The sequence below is a fragment of the Siniperca chuatsi genome, linkage group LG1 (assembly GCF_020085105.1).
Source record: "Siniperca chuatsi isolate FFG_IHB_CAS linkage group LG1, ASM2008510v1, whole genome shotgun sequence".
In the NCBI taxonomy this organism is placed as follows: domain Eukaryota; kingdom Metazoa; phylum Chordata; class Actinopteri; order Centrarchiformes; family Sinipercidae; genus Siniperca; species Siniperca chuatsi.
Genome location: NC_058042.1, coordinates 2,791,711 through 2,814,243, shown reverse-complemented (window position 1 = coordinate 2,814,243; position 22,533 = coordinate 2,791,711). Strand labels below are relative to the sequence as shown.

Here is a 22,533-nt window from a genome sequence, read left to right as displayed (position 1 = left end):
AAAGTACAAAGTGCTTCACACGAGAAATAAAATACCACAGTGAGTGACGAAATATAAAGAAATAAAATGCATAAAATACACAAAAGCAATAAAATAAACAGCCAGTTCAGGTAAAGTCAGGATATGCTTTACGATAAAAATGTGTTTTGAGAAGAGACTTAAACGAACACACTGTCTCAGACAACCTCATTTATTCGGGCAAGTTGTTCCAGAGTCTCGGGGCCCTGATGGCAAAAGCTCTGTCCACCTTAGTTTTCATCCTGGACTCAGGAACAGACAGAAGACCCCTGCCCTGAAGATCTCAAACTACGTGAAGGTTCATAAGGGATTACAAGGTCTAAAATATAATCTGGGGCCAGGCCATGAAGAGCCTTAAAAGTAATCAATAAGATCTTAAAATCAATCCTAAAACAAACAGGAGCCAATGTAAAGAGGCTAAAACAGGTGTGATGTGGTCGTACTTCTTGGTCCTGGTTTACAGCCGATCAGCTGAGTTCTGTACAGTCTGCAGTCGAGGCGCGAGGAGATAAAAGCATGTACAACAGTTTCTGCATCACTAAGATTTAAAATAGATCGGATTTTTGCAATGTTTCTGAGGTGATAAAAAGATGATTGGACAAGCTTAGTGATATGTTGCTCAAAACATAAATTGCTATCAAGGCTTTTTTTATGACAGGTAGCCAGTAGATGGCAGTATTTGTTTAGTGATGTGTTGGGGCCCAATAACAAGGATTTCAGTTGTCATGTCAGGCAGGCAGTCCTGCAGAGAACTCAGCGTACTGAGGTCAGTGGGCTTGACAGGGAGGTACAACTGTGTGTCATCCGCATAACAATGAAAAGAAATACCATGTCTGCGGATTACATCACCCAAAGGAAGCATGTATAAGGAGAACAGTATTGGTCCCAGAATTGAGCCTTGAGGCACACCATACTTGATATGGGAAAAGGATGACATGAAGTTATTAATGCTGACACAGAATTTCCTATTGGACAGATAAGATGAGAACCAGTCTAGTGCAGTGCCAGATATGCCCACCTAGTGCCTCAGTCTATCTAGAAGAATGCCATGATCAATTGTATCGAAGGCACCACTTAAGTCCAGCAGCACAAGAATTGAACACATGCCTGCGTCTGCATTCATTAAAAGGTCATTAGTGACTTTGAGAAGGTCTGTCTCAGTGTTTGGGTTGTTGACAAAAGCCAGATTGGAACTTTTCAAAGGTATTATTGTTTTCCACAGCAGCAAGAAGCTGCTTAGATACATGTTTTTCGAGAATCTTCAAAATAAAAGGCAGTTTGGAGATTGGGTGATAGTTATCCAGGAGGGTGGGATCAAGCCCAGGTTTTTAGGACTGGCTGGACACAAGCAGTTTTAAAGTAATCCGGGATGCAGCCAGTAGACAGCGAGCTGTTAAAAATAATTAGCAAAAGGGGAACAATACAATCCATAACTTCCAATAAAAACCTAGTTGGGATTTTGTCCAGAGGGCTGGAGGACACTCTCATAAGAGATATGATGTCCCTGAGCGGGTGATCCACATCTAAGGATTGGGGTGATATCAGATCTTATTAACTCCACCTTACCAGCAAAGTGCAAAAGAAACTTTTCACAATCAGCAGAGGCACAAGGAGAGGCAGGGTTAACTAACTGATCCACAGTCTTAAATAGGAATCTGGGGTTGTGCTGATGGGCAGAAATAAGTGCAGAGAAATTACATGTTCTTGCATCCTTCACCATCCTATTATAAAGAAGTAATGACTCTTTCATGGCCACAAAGTGGACATGGAGAACTGATTTCTTCCATCTGCGTTCTGCTCTTCTGCATTTCTTTTTACAGCTTCAAATACTGTCATTTAACCATGGCTGTTTTCTAGTCTTTGGGTTTGGTCTATTTTTCAGAGGAGCTATGAGATCTAAGGTTGAAGAACCCAGGTAGTTAAAAGAAGGCACTATGCTCATTAAGGACGCGTGTGTACTCACAGCGGGATAAGACAGTACTAGCAGCCTGTAATTCAGTTAAAAACAATGCATAGGTGATCAGATACAAACATGTCCCTGGTTTCCACAGATAGGGTATTCAGGCCCAGACTAAAGACTAGGTCTAAGGTGTGGCCACGGGAATGAGTTTGGCCAGACGCATGTTGTTGAAAGTTAAAAGAGTTAGTGATATGTAAAAAATCAGCAGCAAGGGCATTAGAGGAGTCATCAACATGAATATTAAAATCACCACAAAGAACAATCATCAGACTATCATAAATTAAAACAAGACTGGATAAAAACTCAGGGAGTTCCAACAAGAAGGAGCCAGCTGGTTTAGGGGGGCGATAAATAATAGCAAATATGACCGGGAGGGGGCCACCAAGTTTAAACATGAGCACTTCAAAGGAGGAAAAATCATTGCAAGCTATGGAGGTTACACTTTAAATGCTTCCTATAGACAGTAACAAGGCCCCCACCTCGACCACAAACCCTAGGGCGGCTAAAGCAGTCATAATCAGGAGGGCACAATTCAGCCAGCTGACTGTGATCACCAGGACGTAACCAGGATTCTGTTAAAAACAAGAAATCTAAATAAGAGATAAAATCATTTAAAATAAACGTTTTGTTTGGCCTGGATCTTTATTAAGTTATTATTATTGCTGTGTCGATTGTGTCTGTTTCATATTAAAGACCTTTGCAAAATTGCCACAGGAATTTTAAAAGTAGCACTAGAGGCATCCAGGCTCCAAATAGCAGCACTATGGCCAGTTCCATCACCCAGTGTAGGAATTGGACCCGAAATGAAAGCATGCTTTCCGGTGCTGTTGAGCAGGTCAAAGTGGTGGATGAAGTCTGCTTTCGTCAGCTCCGATTGCTGACGGGCTGTGTCATTGGTGCCGACATGGACTATGATTTTCGTGATAGTCGTCGGGAGTGCAGCCAGAAGTCCGGGGAGCTTTTCGAGGATGTCGGGGGTCGTAGCTCTGGGAAAGCAGTGTGTGACCGTATTAACAAAGCGGATATTCCTCACTATGGAATCTCCAACTATCAGCGAAGTTGGGGGGATGAGAGGAGGCAGAGTCGATGATCGTGGAGACCGCCGAGTTCCATCAGCCGTCCCTGGGATAGTTGTGGCCGGGGACTGCTGCGGCGAGGGGGCGGCGTCCTCCTTAGCAGTGGATTTCTCTGCCGTCTCAGGACGAATGAGACCTCCAGAGCTTCTCCTTATCATGGCCTCTTTCAGTAACCCGTGGCGAAAGGAGAAGGAAGACTTGACCACCAGAAAAAGGGAGCGTCCCTCCAGTGTAGGAAAGTCCTGCATATCCAAACCTGTTGACCAACGGGAGGTCCCGATGTGAAGGTGGAGGAGGCGGGCGCTTTGCACCATGTCTGTCCTTACAGGCTACAGTCCAGTGCTCTGGTTGACGTGCAGTTGAACTCACCGGAGCCTTCTCACCACCCCCGCCGACGAGTGACCGGGGCTCGGCAAGGAGTAGAAATGGCAATTGCTTTGGGCTTTGCACCCATGAGGAGACACGGATCTTCAGGTTTCATGCTCCGGGGCACCAGTGATGATGGAGCCGAGCCACGGAAGAGTGGGATCATTGTCCAGTGCTGGAGTGGAGCAGTCAGGGGCGTGAGAAGGGATGGTCGCAGTCCGGTTGCCGCAGCCAGAGGAGTTGAGGAGTGCGAGGTGTTTTGCCTGGGCCAAGGCGACAGTGGAGAACTCCAGGATGAGCTTGTCTTTTTCTCTGAGCTCGGCTTCCAGACAGGCGATACATTTCTTCAGCTTTGAAACCTAGCTAAGCTAGCAGCAGTGGAGGCAGTCCGGTAAACCACGTCGAGTTGCAGCCAGCTTAAAATCACTTAAAATCCATGCATCCAATGACTGAAAACTTTTACCAAGTTAAATCATATAGGTAAAACAATGGCCAGGAAAACAGGGTAGTGTAGAAAACTTGGCTTAAAAACTCGATAAAAGGTCAATTTATGATGGTTTAAGACGAAGCTTTTAGCAAAGCTTCTGGTGGGTACACAAAAAAACTTGAATAAAACTTGATTTTCTATGTTCCCGTCTTGCCTGAGTCATTCAGAGCCCAGGGATGTTATAAACTTTATCTGGCTTTTGATGAGTCGATCACTCCTTTAATATTAATGAAGTGAGGGAACTGCCAATAGTCATTATACAATTAGTAAGAAAAACAATGTGGCCTCACTGCTGCACACCTTTTACTTATAGTACTGTAAACCTGCAGGTGAAAAGATTTGTATTTAAAGGAACATAGTTAGGCGAGGTTTCCAGTCAACCGCACACAGTGTTACAGGAAACTAAATGACTGTATTTGTTATTTGGCTGTGGCCAAAGCCAACAGTGCTCACTCCTTGAATTAGGAAACATTATGAAACATTCAGCAAGCACATCTGTTATTCACTGAATCTTGAAATTGCAACTAAATCAGCTAAATAATTATTTGTCTGCTTAATTTAATTTAATAATTGATTTTTAACTGACCTTACTAAATTCAGAAAAAGAAAAACATTGTACAGTTACAGAGTCAAAAGGTCTCATCATTAAGAAAATTTGCATTATTGTATAATTACATTATTCATCAAAATTATTGTGAGGCAATAAAATGAGATAAAGTGTTGCCCAATGTTGAAGAGACAGTGAGGTATCATATACGTAGGCCAGAAGGACACAAAGAAACAAACACCAGCCAAAACTAATATTATTATTGATAATTAGTATTACGATATATATATCAGTGTTATGTTGTATCTCTCGTGACCATTTCTATAGATACTACTGAGAGACACAATCACACTCTTACAATCATCGAAAAGTTATTTTTGTAAATTAAAATTTGCCTTTTGTATATGCACAAATTATTGTTTTCATTAATGCTGAAGATGAAAGATGTGTGATAAAAGAGCTCTTGTAAACTGGCCTCATCCTACCATTGTCTAGTAACGCAGTGCAGGACTCCCACGGTGTTATTGGAGAGCTGGCAATGTACCAACTGTGTTGCATCACTTTCAGTTCACCTAAAATTAGCCATGTGTTTAGCCTTACCTAGAAGTGTGTAGTTTCATTAGTGTGCTCGCTTCAGCGATACACACTCTTAAACTAGTATTTATATGTCTATTCTTCCACGTCGTCTTCATTTGGACACGTTTTCGGTATACTCCAACTTCTTTCTACTTTTTCCTAGAAACTTCATTTAAACTTCAAAATGTTCTACCCATTGATACTTTTAAAAGAAACACAATTCAAACTTTGAACCTGTCTCCACTTTCTCTTTGTACTTACTGTTATATCAGTTCAATTTGTCATATTTTTCCAGTTTCTACAGTTTAAGTTTTATGCTCTTTTCATATTTTTAGATTGTTGTATGTTGTGTTCAAAATGTTCAAACCAAGAGTGCATAATGTCACACTCTAAGCTTCAACTTCTCTTCAAAAACCTCTAATCTCTTTTTGGTCCCTCAATTTCCACACTTGATACAAAATGTATTCATTAAAACAAAGACAAATTTGTGTGTGTGATAAAGAGATACATGTGAAAGGTGTATCTCTTTGTGACAGCTAGTATAATTACATTCACATCTCAGTGTGACTATCAAATTAAACAGCAAAGACAATCACATTCAGACCAGTCTCTATCTGATATGACATTTAGTCACTGGTTGCAATAAGTTGAAAACTGTATATTCCACTTATAATGAATTGGACACTATTATCTTACTGTATAAGATAATATGCATCATATACCACCTAAATCATAGGGCATACATTTCACCAGTTTGCACAAATAAAATTCTTGTATCAGTTATTGTCATTGATAAAAAAAATCGTTTGGTACAACAGAAGTAACTAATCAAAACTGAAGAGTGAATTACAAAAATGTCTCCTTGACTAAACAGCTTGTTTAGATATGGCTGGACTCACTGTTACGATTCACAAGGGCGGACTCAAATGCAGACTTAGACACAGAAAGGTGAGTTAGAGAGGACTGTATTGTATAGTTCACCAGAGTTTTGATGGGACTGAGGGAAGGGAGCAAGAGGACGGAGACCAAGGGGTGAGAGGGGAGCCCTGGGTGGATGAGGTACGGCTGGGATCCAAGTCCGGAGGTATGTGTGGCTGTGTAACTGAGACCAAGCGAGGCAGATGAGCAGTGATCCTAAGCACAAATCCAAACACAAGTAAGCAAAGTAACAAGAATGATAGTCTAGGGGCAGAGGCCATGAACTACCACGTGGGTTGAAAACATTGATCTGGCAATGAGAGGAAGGAAGACCAGGGTTGATATACTGCGGCGCTTGATTAGTGGATGAGTTGCAGGTATGCGGCTTGGAGCACGTGTGTTGGGTGATGAGCCAGGAGCCCGTGGAGAGAGGGAGTGCCACGACCACAACACAGAGAAAAACAGACAGAGACAAAAGAGAAACTCTAAGGTTACGGCACACTCACTAAAAATATCTAAAGGTATGATGATTCAGCCCAGCAGCTACTAAGAGGACAAACTGGTCTGGTGAATGTTTTTCTATATTCTTGGCATCACTTTACATAATTTCTGGGTAATTTGAAACATTTGACAATCATGAGTGTGTGGATATGTTTAGCCAATCACAGATGTCTCAGTGGTATATGAACTATTAGCCTGTTGATTTATATAGCACTTTTCTACCTTAATGGACAAAGCGCTATACAATGTTGCCTCTCATTCACCCATTCACACACACACCGATGGCGGCAGATTTCTCATGCAAGGTGCTGGCCTGCCCATCAGGAGCAACTCAGGGTTCAGTGTCTTGCTCAAGGACACTTGGACACGAGGAGCTGGGGATCGAAACACCAACACTGGGATTAATGGACGACCCGCTCTATATCCTGAGCCACAGCCGCCCCAAATGTTCCTTATTATTCATTGTGAAACTAAAAGTATTCTTTAGCATTCCTCTCACTTACTCACACACTCGTCTGACTGGCATTGCCCAATCATTGTTTGATTAATCATGTCAGGAGATCACGTCTGCTGCAGCATTTCATGCAAAAGCTGCCATTTCTTTTGTTGGAAGTGTATTGAAGCATCTGCATTGTTTCTCCACTCATTTATTCAGGGTTTTCCTTTAATTTGTCCCCCAGCTGTACGTACTGGCCTTTATGTGTGTTAAGTATAGCCCAACTGATACTGGATTTTTGAGGGCGATACCAATATCAATATTTGGGAGTTAAAAAACATCTGATAACGATACATCAGCCAGTAGTAATGTCAAACCTAGTTTGACATTTCTGTAGGCCTACTGCAATTTCTTTTTTTATTTTCAGAAAACAGCCAAATTAATCATCAGTAGAGATTAACAATCAGAAGAGATCACTGATTAGTTAAAAATTTCCCTGTTAGATTTTTCTTTCAGATAGCGAGTAAATCAGCTTCTGTATATAACAACAGTTCCTCCTTTTTATCTACCATCTTCTTTTTGAATTGTCAGTGCATCAGTAAAGATGAGAAAACACTGATTGCTAGATGTGAATGCATTCTTTTTAGTTTCATTTGCAGTCCAGTGATTATTTATTTGAATCTTAAATGAAAACTTTGTCTGTTTGTCTGAATACACACTCACTTTAGGTCAGTCTAATGTTTATTAAACTACGTTTAAGATTAAGCAAAAGGGCATATGCCACTAAATCCAACACAATGAATTAACTACGCACATTCGTAAACCTTGCAGCTCAGTAAAAAAAGTAATCTGAATCAGATTAGTGAAATGAAGGTGTGTGAACTATAATGAGTCATCCCATCACCTGTGCAGCCAGTCACACCTGACCAGGAGCAGTGACTGCCTCAGCAGAGGAGCTCAGCATTAAAAGCACCTGCTTAAATGTACGTGATGCTGTCAAGAGAAAAACAGAAACAAAAGAAAAATACCTCTGCCTTAATTGCACAATATCATTGCACTGTGAAGAGAGATGTAGACAGACTGGTTGATATAGAAGGTGTGTTATTGAATGTGTTATGAATACCATTTGACTGTTACAATTAAATGAAAAGAAAGTGTGAAAAAGCTTTTATACACTAAAGTTTCTCATTTTAAGGAAAAACTGGTGGTAACTGTTATTATTTTATATGGGTTTGATTATTCTGATTCTGAACAGAACATTTTACATTAATTTCAGATGCAGTTTTTGCTATCTTTTCAATCTATTTACCTTGATTTTTTTATCCTTTTATTTTGTAAAGCATATTTGAGTACATTGAAAAAAGCTACATAAAATGTATTATTATTACTTTGCCATGGTTTTATCGATAAATATCTTCCTTTCTCAAACTGTAAAAATCCCTCTGATACTGATGTTGCTTGCAAGTCTTAGGAACCTAAAAACCTAAAAATAAATCATGTTATTTTTCATTTTGCTTGAGGGTTATTTTGTGCAACATGTACAGCAACTGTACATCCAAATTTCTTTACGCCTGAGAGTGAGAACTAAATGTGGGATAAATGTAAAATAATATGGATAGCTTTCGTGAAAACGCTCATTTGTTTTATTTTTGATTCCTGCTTTCATTCCTGCTGTTTCTCTCAGCTGTCGGCAGCAACCAGGGTGTCTACTGAAAGTTTAAATTATGCTCTGTGTTTTACATTTTAACTCCAAAAAGCTTAGTTGTTTCTCATAATCAAGACAAATTAGATATGTTACAGTAAACTTGTGTACACTCATGTGTGAAATTATCTTGTAAATGTTGGAACTGAGATGTCATCTAAAATACTTTTAGCCTTGCTTTAACAACCAACAATGATTGGATCTATACAGCATGTCTGACTGCAGAAGGAACTGGCTGTCATCTAGGCTGTGCTGCTTTTAGGCCTCTAGCTTTTTTCTGTTGTATCTTATATTCTTTTACCATTATTATTGTTATCATTATGGTTTTCATTCTCATTTTCTTTACCTTATTCATGTCAAGATCCAAGAGGTGACTTCATTGACATATTGCAATATTATTGGTTTTATGATTTTTTTAAAACTATGCATTTTTCAGTTAAGCTATGGCCCTTTAGCTACATTTGTTGTTATTGATCAAATGATCAAGACAGATAAACACCCTTCTAAAATGGATAGCATTATAGAGTGATATTAACTGGTGTGTTTACAAAATATACAGAAATGCAATTTACTAAAATGTCCTTAGTTTCAGTAGAGCAACCATCTCTAACTGTACAATTGCTTAATTTGATCTTTTCCACAGGTGGACTTTCGTAACAGGGCAACCTTCGATGGGTGTCAGCACTCCCACTACTGGTCTTGTTACAATGGCAACTGTGTCTATGATGCCAGAAATCAGAGAGGCATACTTGACAGAAGCACCAATGCACCACAATATAACAGCCAATGGTGTGAAACTGAAACAGTCAGTACAAGAAATGTCCCCAGTGACAGACCTTTTGAAATGAAGTAAGCTTTTTGGTTTATTTAAGTCATATTAATATTGTTGCTGCTGTTCTTAACATGTATTTATTGAGTAAAGTTTGTGGAGCATCATCTTATCCATCAATCCTGCTTAAACTCATTCAGTCGCATACAGTTGTATTTGCTGCTGTTCTGCTTCTCATAAAAGTAGCAGCTGTTAGATGCTGTATTTCATGAGTGTTGTTTCCACTCATACCAGTGCAGCTAGCTGTTGCTGGATCTCAACGCGTAACTCGGTTGTTTATTGGAGACTGCTGACTTATGTGGATTTGGGGAACACGATCTGACACTGGAAAACCAAACCAATCACCAGACATTGCCATTCTACCTTTCCTACGGTAAGGCCCTTCAGTTAGCATGAAACAGTTAGGCTAACTTCTAATCATTTTGTTAAAGAACTTGTGGGAAATGTCCTACTTTGGCACCCACCAGTAGTACAAAAAAAAGAAATTCCACTATGGCAGCCAGATAACCGTGCAAGTCTAAAAATACTGAAAACAAAAAACTGACTGCAACTATTGTTACTGGTATTGTTTCCCACAGTATGTCTACAAACAAAAGCATATGCTATCAAAATAATTTGGAAAATGCTATAATCACGTAAAAATGAGTGGCTTTAAATTAATTTTTTCATTGAATAATAATACGGGTGTTCATTTATTTTGACTACCTGCAGTGCTTGGGGCAAAACATGGATCTCTGAAAAGTTTTTTACCTGGAAGATTTTTTTCAGCCAAACAAACAATACAATAAACTAATGTTCTGCTTCTCTTTTCATTATGAATACAAATATTTGTAATTCTGCATTTATTGCACGTACCATGTTTTGAAACCACTACCAGCATGTCACTGGCTTTATATTACTTCTTGCATTTGCTGTTTTACATGTCTAGCTATCCAGATTCACGTGTTTGTAATTCTGCTAAATTGATCCTTTTGCATAAAGGATCCTTGGCACAAGACTTTTACTAACTCGTGTTAATGTGTCTATTCAAGAGTTCCTCAGAACTGCCCACGGACATACAAGCTGATGTCCTTTGATCCTGATGGTGACAAAGTTCGATGCAGATATGGAAATATCATAGGTACAGAGTGCAGCTCGTGCAGCCAACCTTTAGGCTTCCACTTGGATCAGGTTAGTTGAAAAATCTATTTCCTAATACCTTGTACAATACAGGATTAATGCTTTGCCTCACTTAACGATTAACTGTTCACATTGTTAGGGCTCTTGCACATTACACTACCAAAACTCCTATGCCGACCCCAGCGTTTATGGATTTGAGATGGTGGTGGAGGACTTCCGCGAGGGCACATCTCTCTGGCTTACACTGACGGATCCCAGTCCTCCAGGGCTCCACTGACTGAGAGGAGAAGGAGACAAGCGACAACCACAACCACAACCACAGCACCGTGGTGGTGGTGGTACAGTACAACTACAGCACCAACCACAACCACAGCACCAACCACAACCTCAGCACCATGGTGGTGGTGGTACGGTACAACTACAGCACCAACCACAACCACAGCACAAACCACAACCTCAGCACCATGGTCGTGGTGGTACGGTACAACTACAGCACCAACCACAACCACAGCACAAACCACAACCTCAGCACCATGGTGGTGGTGGTACGGCACAACTACAGCACCAACCACAACCACAGCACCAACCACAACCTCAGCACTAGGGTGGTGGTGGTGCCGTACAACCACAGCACCAACCACAACTACAGCACCAACCACAACCACAGCACCAACCACAACCCCATGGTGGTGGTGGTACAGCACAACTACAGCACAAACCACAACCACAGCACCAACCACAACCCCATGGTGGTGGCATAGTACAACTACTCAAGAAACTACAACTACCCCACCAAGACGCTAGCACCCCGAGACACCTGCATGCCACCACTCCTCCTCTCAGTAAACTACCTTTGCATTTCTCTTTACTTGGTAAGTCCGGTTTTACTATTACGTTTTAATGAGCCAATCCACACTTAATCACACTGAGCAAAAAGCCTGCTGCTGCACTGCTCTCACTCGGTTGAAACTTTCATGCATGTTGCAACTCACAAAACCTTTGTGTGTTTTGTTGAGCCCCACCATGAAGGTCTCTGCCCTGTGAAAACCATGTCTCTCCAAAACATCAAGTTTTCATGTGCTAAAAAACAGTCCTATTTTCAGATTTGTGATTTGATACATTTTTCATATAATCAAATGGGGTTTAGCCTAAGAAATAGGAACATTTTCTCAACTTCTGAAGGAACACTTAATCCTTTATTTTATCTGAAAATGTTTAAATAATTACATTTGGAGATACTTGGTTTTCACTGGACAATGACTCTGCACACTGCCACAAATAAAATTGTGGTGGGTAAATAACGATTCCTTTATTTTACTTATTTAGTGGCCTAAGTTTAGTCAACACCTTTTTTTTTTGTTTTAACTCCAGTGGACCCACCTGTTCCTCATGTCAGGAGGACACTACTTGCCTAAGTTTGTGCACCCAACACCTGAAAATGGAGCACGCATCCAAGCAGAGGTCAACAAAGAAGTGGAGATCAGAGTCAAAGCACAAGCTACATACTCAACGTAAGTGAGATCCAACGTGATCAATGCGGCAGCAAAACATTCTCATCATTTCAGCAAGTAAGATAACATCAGCAATAACGAGGAAATCTCTGGTTTCTTTGTTTTGTTTTACAGAATACAGGATATCATCATCAGTGGGCCACTGAATATCAGCAAGCACAGGACCACACACATGACGAGTTTGTCATTAGGTGGACGCCTACTCCAGATGACCTGGGAGATCATTACCCCATCTGCTTTGCTGTCGAGTCAGTGACAGGGTGAGCCTTGGCTTTGTTTTCTTTATGACAGAATTAGTATGTGTGATGTGAACCTTGATGTAACTTTTACACATTTTGCAGGTCCGCTGTACCCACTGTTCAAATCACACAGCCTTACCATTACCACCCCAACCCATCTTCACAGTAAGTAACATTCCTCTGTGTTTAGAAAAATATATCTCTAAGCAACAAGGTCGAGCGCACTGCTCATGTTGTAACTGAGCCTGAAAGATGAAAATTAAGAAACTTATGAACAAATAAGGAACCTATCAAGCTGCCAAGATTGACAAGAATTCACAATTATTAAACAATGAACAAATAGATTACAAGTCCCCGGAAAATCTGGTTATAGTTACCTAACATATACATTTTTTGTGTGGTTTGATAATTAATAATAGTAATTATTAATTATCAAACCGTAATTATGAGACAAAAAACACCAAACAGTAATGAGTTTAACAATGACAAATCAGCCTAACTGAATGAATAACAGGCATTACACCCCTCAGTTAAAGTGCTAAATCAGCGTTCACTGATGCTTTTCAGGTCTGGCATCTATCAGTCCGAGATGAGGTGTGTTCTGCTGGACATCGGGAAGGAGAAAGGTGAGTCTAATGTCAACATTTTGTAGTGTAACTACAACTGTAATAGTGTGTATTTTCATCAACTATATCGCATGCTAGATGCTATGTTCAAATGCCAAATATTGGCTGCATGGCTGGGGTACATTACAGAACAAATTTAAAGCTCCAAGACGTGAACTTTTGTGTACTGTGTTTGGGTAGACCTTGCTACCAAACCACCAAGGTTCTTATTCATATTGACTAAAACAAGCACAACTGTAAAGAAATGTCACTTTCTTGTTGGTGTCAACACAACTTAAAGGGGCCCTGTGGAGTTTCCTTGTAAACAAACAAGTCATGTTTACATTCAGTGTTAATCACCAAAATGCACTGTGTGTATCATTGAGATCAAACAAACATGCTGAGTGAATTTCCTTCATCATAAAACATTTGCAAAGCCATTTTTTAAGTATTTTGAATCCAGCATTGTTTACATCCATGTCTACTAGCTAGCAGTCTTCTTCTTCCCTCTCTTTGTTGGCGCATGCATGAATTATGACAAGTGTTTTTATTACTCTTTAGGCATAAAATTTTTTGAAACTTCTTTTTTTGCATTTTTCAAGCTGTTTTTCACAGCATGCATTTGTGTTTTCAACTGTATTTGAAAAAACAATGAATAAAATGATATATTATGTAAAAAAAACTATAGAATAATTGATATTTTTAATGGTGGTAAACTAACAAGTTCATATATTTTATTGTTCAATGCAATGCAAAAGCATATATATATGTTTTTTTTTATATAAATGTAAATATAACTTTTACTCACTTAATGGAACTAATCTGCACAAAATATTGTTTTGTTACAAAAACTGCAAGTTACATTCTAATAACATAAGTCAATTGATTTACAGCCAAAAAGTTTCAGCAGATAAAGCATTTTCAAGAACAACAAAGTTGCAGTAATAGTATGAATTGTACTATTGAATTGTACCCTGCCCTCAGGAAGACTCCTCCCTGAGGGCAGGGCCTAAGCAACACAGAGTAGCTTAAATTTCTGAGTTCTCAGACCATTTTCACAACTGAGAATGACTTCCGGATGAGAGCTGAAACATCTTGATTCTGAAAACGGAAAACGTGTCCAAATGACTACGACTGAAACCTTTTCTACGATGGAACACTCCTGGACGAATGAGGGACTACACCGTCTTGTATGAATTGTTGTTGAACTATAACCATCAATGCTTGATGTCCAATTTTGTGGACAGATGATTAATCCTGATTTCCTGATTTTAACAATTATATTACTCCTAAGTTGTTTCTTGAGGTTACCAAATTTTATTTACCTGCGAGGGTCTCCTACTATAGAAGGACTGGCAAGATATTCCTGAGCTGCTCAGCGTTTCTGGCCATCCGTCGGCCATTTTGGTTTTGAGAAATTTGCGTTGCACTTTCAGCATAATGTGTATATATTTTTTTAATGCTTTAAATCTAAATCTCTTGCTCTAGTTAAATCCAATGTGATCTGCACTCAGTCTTCAATGACAGTAGAGGTTGATAAAACTTCATTCTATGGACTCAATGAGGATCATTTGCGGCTCAATGACCCCACCAACACCGCCTGCAGCCTCCAGACACACTCCAACAGCACCCACATCATCGCTGTCATCCCCAAACGCTTGTGGCACTCAGATCGAGGTAAGGCAGGGTCATTTGCTTCATTACCCACTGTGCTCTTCCCTCAGTTATTGCTGTTGCTTTTCCTTTTCATTAGCAGTATGAGGACTGAATACATAACCTTTAACTCCGCAGGAGGATGATGACAACCTGATTTTCAAGAATGAAATCACCACGGTCGACAACACCAAGACCTGATCACCAGGAAACATCTGCTGGAAGTGCAGTTCTACTGTCAGTACCCCAAACGGGAAACGTGACACTGGGCTTCACAGCACACAGGAAGAACGTCACAGTGTGGGAAAGAGGCTTCGCACGTTCACGTACCAGTTTGAGTTCTATCCTAACGATTTAATTCCAAACCATGATTGATCCAAATTCATACCCTCTGGAGTATGATATAGGGAACAGGATTTACATGCAGCTAGAGGCCACCTCTTCAGTCAACAACACCGAGCTGTTTGTGGAGTCCTGCAGAGCTGCACCATATGACAATCCAAACTACAGTCCAACCTACTCCATCATTGAAAATGGGTAGGCATGAGTACACCCCCTACTGGCAACAAAGTGACATAACGTATGAGAGGTTTGCAACTAAATTGCCCGACTCTAAATTGCCCATAGGTGTGAAGGAGAGCGAATGTGAATGGTTGTCTGTCTGTCACCCAATGTTTGCTGACATTTCTCCATCCATCTACACATTTGTAGACAGTGGATGGATAGATGTAGATTAAATGTCTCACTGTCTTCCACCTGTGTGTTTCACCTTGTAGATGATTATCTCCCTTTATCTTAAAGGCTCACCCACACAATATGACAGGATGTAAAAGTCAATGCTTCACTTACTTTTCCTTATCATGTAAATACCTTCAATAGAATAACACCTCTGCCTCTATAATGGCATCCATTTTAAGGCATAGAGCTACAGAGGCAACATTTCTTATGTTGTTTTTGTTTTTTGCTGACTAGGTGTAAAGTGGACTCGACTGTTGAAATCTATTCCCCCGCCCACAAGACACAATTCCAGTTCAGCATGGAGGCCTTCAAGTTCATCGGCTTGCATGACCAGGTGAAGAATAGACTGTGGTTAGACTGGAGCTGTGGTAGTTTTGGTGTTATCACTTCCTGTTTTATTTTGGTAGTATTCTTCTTCCCTTGTGTGTCTTGTGTCTTTACTTCCTGTCTGTGTTTTCCTCCAGTTTTAATTGTTGGTCCTCCCTTGATTGTTGGCACCTGTGTCTTGTTATCTCACCTCCCCTAGGGTATTTAGTCTTGGTCTTTTCTTTGTTCAGTGTCGCATCATTGTTGTATATATGGTGTTGGTCCTGCCGAGCCTTGTCGCTAAGTTGTGTTGGATTCTTTGTCCTCCCGTGAACCTTGTTTGGATTTTGGCTTTTGTCTGCTCATTACCTGTCTGCTCACCTCTGCCTGTTCTTGCCTGCATTCCACCCAACAATAAACACGGTAGTCATCCGCTACTTCACCCTGAGACCGCTTCCTTTCATCTGCTTTTGGGTCCACATACTTCTCTATTTAGCACTCTACAGCGTTACGACAGGAGCAAGTGCCTGTAAATGTCTCTAAATGAATGAATGAATGAATGAATAGGTCCAATTCAGAAATTGCTTTTTTTAGTAAGTGTTATCTAATGCACACTTGGTGGGGTGGACAGGTGCTTAGGAATATTCAGTAATATGAAAAAGGTTGAATTCCGAAGACACATCTTTATACTAAAGCCACTCAAAATGGGGAACCAAATCTCTGAACACCTGATTTGTATTTTACAATTTCTGACATGTGTTGTTTGTCTCATCTTAAGGGTATTTGTGGAGCAGAGGTTTGATCTTGCATGTGGGATCTGACTACAACTCTGTTATTTGTCCACTAGCAGACACAACGGTATCTGCTGATATAATGACACCATGTCCTGTTGTATTCAGGTGTACATCAGCTGTTCAGTCCTGATGTGTGAAGCAGGGGACCCCAACACCAGGTGCTCACAGGGATGCATCAACTCCCCATGGCCAGCCGGTCACCACCATCACCACCGAAAGAGAGAGGCTGTCACCCAGAGTTCAAGGCACCTTGTTTCCCAGGGTCCTCTGCGCATAAGGAGGTCAGCTGAGAGCACCGGAAGCCCAGGTATAGTACAGGGAGTGTTTTCTTAACAGATTAAACACAATTACCTCGTTTGAGTCCCAGTTAGACTTTGGACAAGATCTAATTCAAATTGTGCTTCTCTTTTCTCCAGTGATGAACCTGAATCTGAACCTGGTATTCATCGCTGGTTGTCTTCTTGCAGCTGTTGGCATGATCAGTGCAGTGGCCATGTACAAAGCCAAAATGTCAAGGGTCAAATACCAACCTTTGCCTGCGTTTGAAAATTAAGACAGCAGCGTGTGCAGAATACCAATTCTGTATTCATTACATTTGAATATCTAAAGTTATTTTGATTATTTTTGCTATCAGATATTGCATGTTCATGTATGAATGTTTCATTTTAGAAATGTCTACAGCAAGTTTTATATTAAACACTGAAAGGATGATCAGCTACTACTACTGCAGCTGCTGTGTGGTGTTTACCGTTGTGGGTCTACTATTACGTATCACACTATGATTTAAAACAAGTATCTTGATTGATGTGAGTTGTCCTATTCAATCATAATCATTCCTAAGTCAAATACCATAATTACACATCAGAAGCCCTTTATGGCTAGTCAGTTTTGATACACTTGCTTAATGGATCAATAAAAACATATATTCTCTTACATGTTTGCTTTTGTCCAGTTTAATTCTTCTCCTCTCTTACACATATGCGCATACACACACATTTGTTTCACTATCCCCATGGGGGACAGTCATCGACATAATGCTTTCCCTAGCCCCTTACCCTAACCTTAACCATCACAACTAAGTGCCTAATCTTAACCCTTACCCTAACCCTAAGCCTAACCTAATCGTAACCTGTACCCTAAAGCCAAGTCTTAACCCTCAAAAAGCTGTCTCTACCCATTGGGACCTCAATTTTTGTCCCCACGGTGACACAAGTCCCCATGGGTTAGTGTTCATTCAGGTTAAAGTCCCCACCGGGATATAAGAATAATAATAATAATAAAACTTTATTAATAGAGCACTTATCAAAACAAAGTACAAAGTGCTTCACACGAGAAATAAAATACCACAGTGAGTGACGAAATATAAAGAAATAAAATGCATAAAATACACAAAAGCAATAAAATAAACAGCCAGTTCAGGTAAAGTCAGGATATGCTTTACGATAAAAATGTGTTTTGAGAAGAGACTTAAACGAACACACTGTCTCAGACAACCTCATTTATTCGGGCAAGTTGTTCCAGAGTCTCGGGGCCCTGATGGCAAAAGCTCTGTCCACCTTAGTTTTCATCCTGGACTCAGGAACAGACAGAAGACCCCTGCCCTGAAGATCTCAAACTACGTGAAGGTTCATAAGGGATTACAAGGTCTAAAATATAATCTGGGGCCAGGCCATGAAGAGCCTTAAAAGTAATCAATAAGATCTTAAAATCAATCCTAAAACAAACAGGGAGCCAATGTAAAGAGGCTAAAACAGGTGTGATGTGGTCGTACTTCTTGGTCCTGGTTTACAGCCGATCAGCTGAGTTCTGTACAGTCTGCAGTCGAGGCGCGAGGAGATAAAAGCATGTACAACAGTTTCTGCATCACTAAGATTTAAAATAGATCGGATTTTTGCAATGTTTCTGAGGTGATAAAAAGATGATTGGACAAGCTTAGTGATATGTTGCTCAAAACATAAATTGCTATCAAGGCTTTTTTTATGACAGGTAGCCAGTAGATGGCAGTATTTGTTTAGTGATGTGTTGGGGCCCAATAACAAGGATTTCAGTTGTCATGTCAGGCAGGCAGTCCTGCAGAGAACTCAGCGTACTGAGGTCAGTGGGCTTGACAGGGAGGTACAACTGTGTGTCATCCGCATAACAATGAAAAGAAATACCATGTCTGCGGATTACATCACCCAAAGGAAGCATGTATAAGGAGAACAGTATTGGTCCCAGAATTGAGCCTTGAGGCACACCATACTTGATATGGGAAAAGGATGACATGAAGTTATTAATGCTGACACAGAATTTCCTATTGGACAGATAAGATGAGAACCAGTCTAGTGCAGTGCCAGATATGCCCACCTAGTGCCTCAGTCTATCTAGAAGAATGCCATGATCAATTGTATCGAAGGCACCACTTAAGTCCAGCAGCACAAGAATTGAACACATGCCTGCGTCTGCATTCATTAAAAGGTCATTAGTGACTTTGAGAAGGTCTGTCTCAGTGTTTGGGTTGTTGACAAAAGCCAGATTGGAACTTTTCAAAGGTATTATTGTTTTCCACAGCAGCAAGAAGCTGCTTAGATACATGTTTTTCGAGAATCTTCAAAATAAAAGGCAGTTTGGAGATTGGGTGATAGTTATCCAGGAGGGTGGGATCAAGCCCAGGTTTTTTTAGGACTGGCTGGACACAAGCAGTTTTAAAGTAATCCGGGATGCAGCCAGTAGACAGCGAGCTGTTAAAAATAATTAGCAAAAGGGGAACAATACAATCCATAACTTCCAATAAAAACCTAGTTGGGATTTTGTCCAGAGGGCTGGAGGACACTCTCATAAGAGATATGATGTCCCTGAGCGGGTGATCCACATCTAAGGATTGGGGTGATATCAGATCTTATTAACTCCACCTTACCAGCAAAGTGCAAAAGAAACTTTTCACAATCAGCAGAGGCACAAGGAGAGGCAGGGTTAACTAACTGATCCACAGTCTTAAATAGGAATCTGGGGTTGTGCTGATGGGCAGAAATAAGTGCAGAGAAATTACATGTTCTTGCATCCTTCACCATCCTATTATAAAGAAGTAATGACTCTTTCATGGCCACAAAGTGGACATGGAGAACTGATTTCTTCCATCTGCGTTCTGCTCTTCTGCATTTCTTTTTACAGCTTCAAATACTGTCATTTAACCATGGCTGTTTTCTAGTCTTTGGGTTTGGTCTATTTTTCAGAGGAGCTATGAGATCTAAGGTTGAAGAACCCAGGTAGTTAAAAGAAGGCACTATGCTCATTAAGGACGCGTGTGTACTCACAGCGGGATAAGACAGTACTAGCAGCCTGTAATTCAGTTAAAAACAATGCATAGGTGATCAGATACAAACATGTCCCTGGTTTCCACAGATAGGGTATTCAGGCCCAGACTAAAGACTAGGTCTAAGGTGTGGCCACGGGAATGAGTTTGGCCAGACGCATGTTGTTGAAAGTTAAAAGAGTTAGTGATATGTAAAAAATCAGCAGCAAGGGCATTAGAGGAGTCATCAACATGAATATTAAAATCACCACAAAGAACAATCATCAGACTATCATAAATTAAAACAAGACTGGATAAAAACTCAGGGAGTTCCAACAAGAAGGAGCCAGCTGGTTTAGGGGGGCGATAAATAATAGCAAATATGACCGGGAGGGGGCCACCAAGTTTAAACATGAGCACTTCAAAGGAGAAAAATCATTGCAAGCTATGGAGGTTACACTTTAAATGCTTCCTATAGACAGTAACAAGGCCCCACCTCGACCACAAACCCTAGGGCGGCTAAAGCAGTCATAATCAGGAGGGCACAATTCAGCCAGCTGACTGTGATCACCAGGACGTAACCAGGATTCTGTTAAAAACAAGAAATCTAAATAAGAGATAAAATCATTTAAAATAAACGTTTTGTTTGGCCTGGATCTTTATTAAGTTATTATTATTGCTGTGTCGATTGTGTCTGTTTCATATTAAAGACCTTTGCAAAATTGCCACAGGAATTTTAAAAGTAGCACTAGAGGCATCCAGGCTCCAAATAGCAGCACTATGGCCAGTTCCATCACCCAGTGTAGGAATTGGACCCGAAATGAAAGCATGCTTTCCGGTGCTGTTGAGCAGGTCAAAGTGGTGGATGAAGTCTGCTTTTCGTCAGCTCCGATTGCTGACGGGCTGTGTCATTGGTGCCGACATGGACTATGATTTTCGTGATAGTCCGGGAGTGCAGCCAGAAGTCCGGGAGCTTTTTTTTTCTGAGGATGTCGGGGTCGTAGCTCTGGGAAAGCAGTGTGTGACCGTATTAACAAAGCGGATATTCCTCACTATGGAATCTCCAACTATCAGCGGTTGGGGGGATGAGAGGAGGCAGAGTCGATGATCGTGGAGACCGCCGAGTTCCATCAGCCGCCCCTGGGATAGTTGTGGCCGGGACTGCTGCGGCGAGGGGGCGGCGTCCTCCTTAGCAGTGGATTTCTCTGCCGTCTCAGGACGAATGAGACCTCCAGAGCTTCTCCTTATCATGGCCTCTTTCAGTAACCCGTGGCGAAAGGAGAAGGAAGACTTGACCACCAGAAAAAGGGAGCGTCCCTCCAGTGTAGGAAAGTCCTGCATATCCAAACCTGTTGACCAACGGGAGGTCCCGATGTGAAGGTGGAGGAGGCGGGCGCTTTGCACCATGTCTGTCCTTACAGGCTACAGTCCAGTGCTCTGGTTGACGTGCAGTTGAACTCACCGGAGCCTTCTCACCACCCCCGCCGACGAGTGACCGGGGCTCGGCAAGGAGTAGAAATGGCAATTGCTTTGGGCTTTGCACCCATGAGGAGACACGGATCTTCAGGTTTCATGCCCGGGGCACCAGTGATGATGGAGCCAAGCCACGGAAGAGTGGGATCATTGTCCAGTGCTGGAGTGGAGCAGTCAGGGGCGTGAGAAGGGATGGTCGCAGTCCGTTGTTGCGCAGAGGAGTTGAGAGGCGAGGTGTTTTGCCTGGGCCAAGGCGACAGTGGAGAACTCCAGCTTGTTCTTCAGCTTTGAGGCGGTAAACAAACCTAGCTAAGCTAGCAGCAGTGGAGGCAGTCCGGTAAACCACGTCGAGTTGCAGCCAGCTTAAAATCACTTAAAATCCATGCATCCAATGACTGAAAACTTTTACCAAGTTAAATCATATAGGTAAAACAATGGCCAGGAAAACAGGGTAGTGTAGAAAACTTGGCTTAAAAACTCGATAAAAGGTCAATTTATGATGGTTTAAGACGAAGCTTTTAGCAAAGCTTCTGGTGGGTACACAAAAAAACTTGAATAAAACTTGATTTTCTATGTTCCCGTCTTGCCTGAGTCATTCAGAGCCCAGGGATGTTATAAACTTTATCTGGCTTTTGATGAGTCGATCACTCCTTTAATATTAATGAAGTGAGGGAACTGCCAATAGTCATTATACAATTAGTAAGAAAAACAATGTGGCCTCACTGCTGCACACCTTTTACTTATAGTACTGTAAACCTGCAGGTGAAAAGATTTGTATTTGAAAGAACATAGTTAGGCGAGGTTTCCAGTCAACCGCACACAGTGTTACAGGAAACTAAATGACTGTATTTGTTATTTGGCTGTGGCCAAAGCCAACAGTGCTCACTCCTTGAATTAGGAAACATTATGAAACATTCAGCAAGCACATCTGTTATTCACTGAATCTTGAAATTGCAACTAAATCAGCTAAATAATTATTTGTCTGCTTAATTTAATTTAATAATTGATTTTTAACTGACCTTACTAAATTCAGAAAAAGAAAAACATTGTACAGTTACAGAGTCAAAAGGTCTCATCATTAAGAAAATTTGCATTATTGTATAATTACATTATTCATCAAAATTATTGTGAGGCAATAAAATGAGATAAAGTGTTGCCCAATGTTGAAGAGACAGTGAGGTATCATATCACGTAGGCCAGAAGGACACAAAGAAACAAACACCAGCCAAAACTAATATTATTATTGATAATTAGTATTACGATATATATATCAGTGTTATGTTGTATCTCTCGTGACCATTTCTATAGATACTACTGAGAGACACAATCACACTCTTACAATCATCGAAAAGTTATTTTTGTAAATTAAAATTTGCCTTTTGTATATGCACAAATTATTGTTTTCATT

At 40.7% G+C, this 22,533-nt stretch overlaps 1 pseudogene; it reads left to right on the top strand.

Moving 5' to 3' along the window:
• The first annotated feature begins 11,281 nt into the window (after window positions 1-11,281).
• LOC122877225 lies at window positions 11,282-17,314 on the top strand (annotated as a pseudogene).
• Window positions 17,315-22,533: the final 5,219 nt, after the last annotated feature.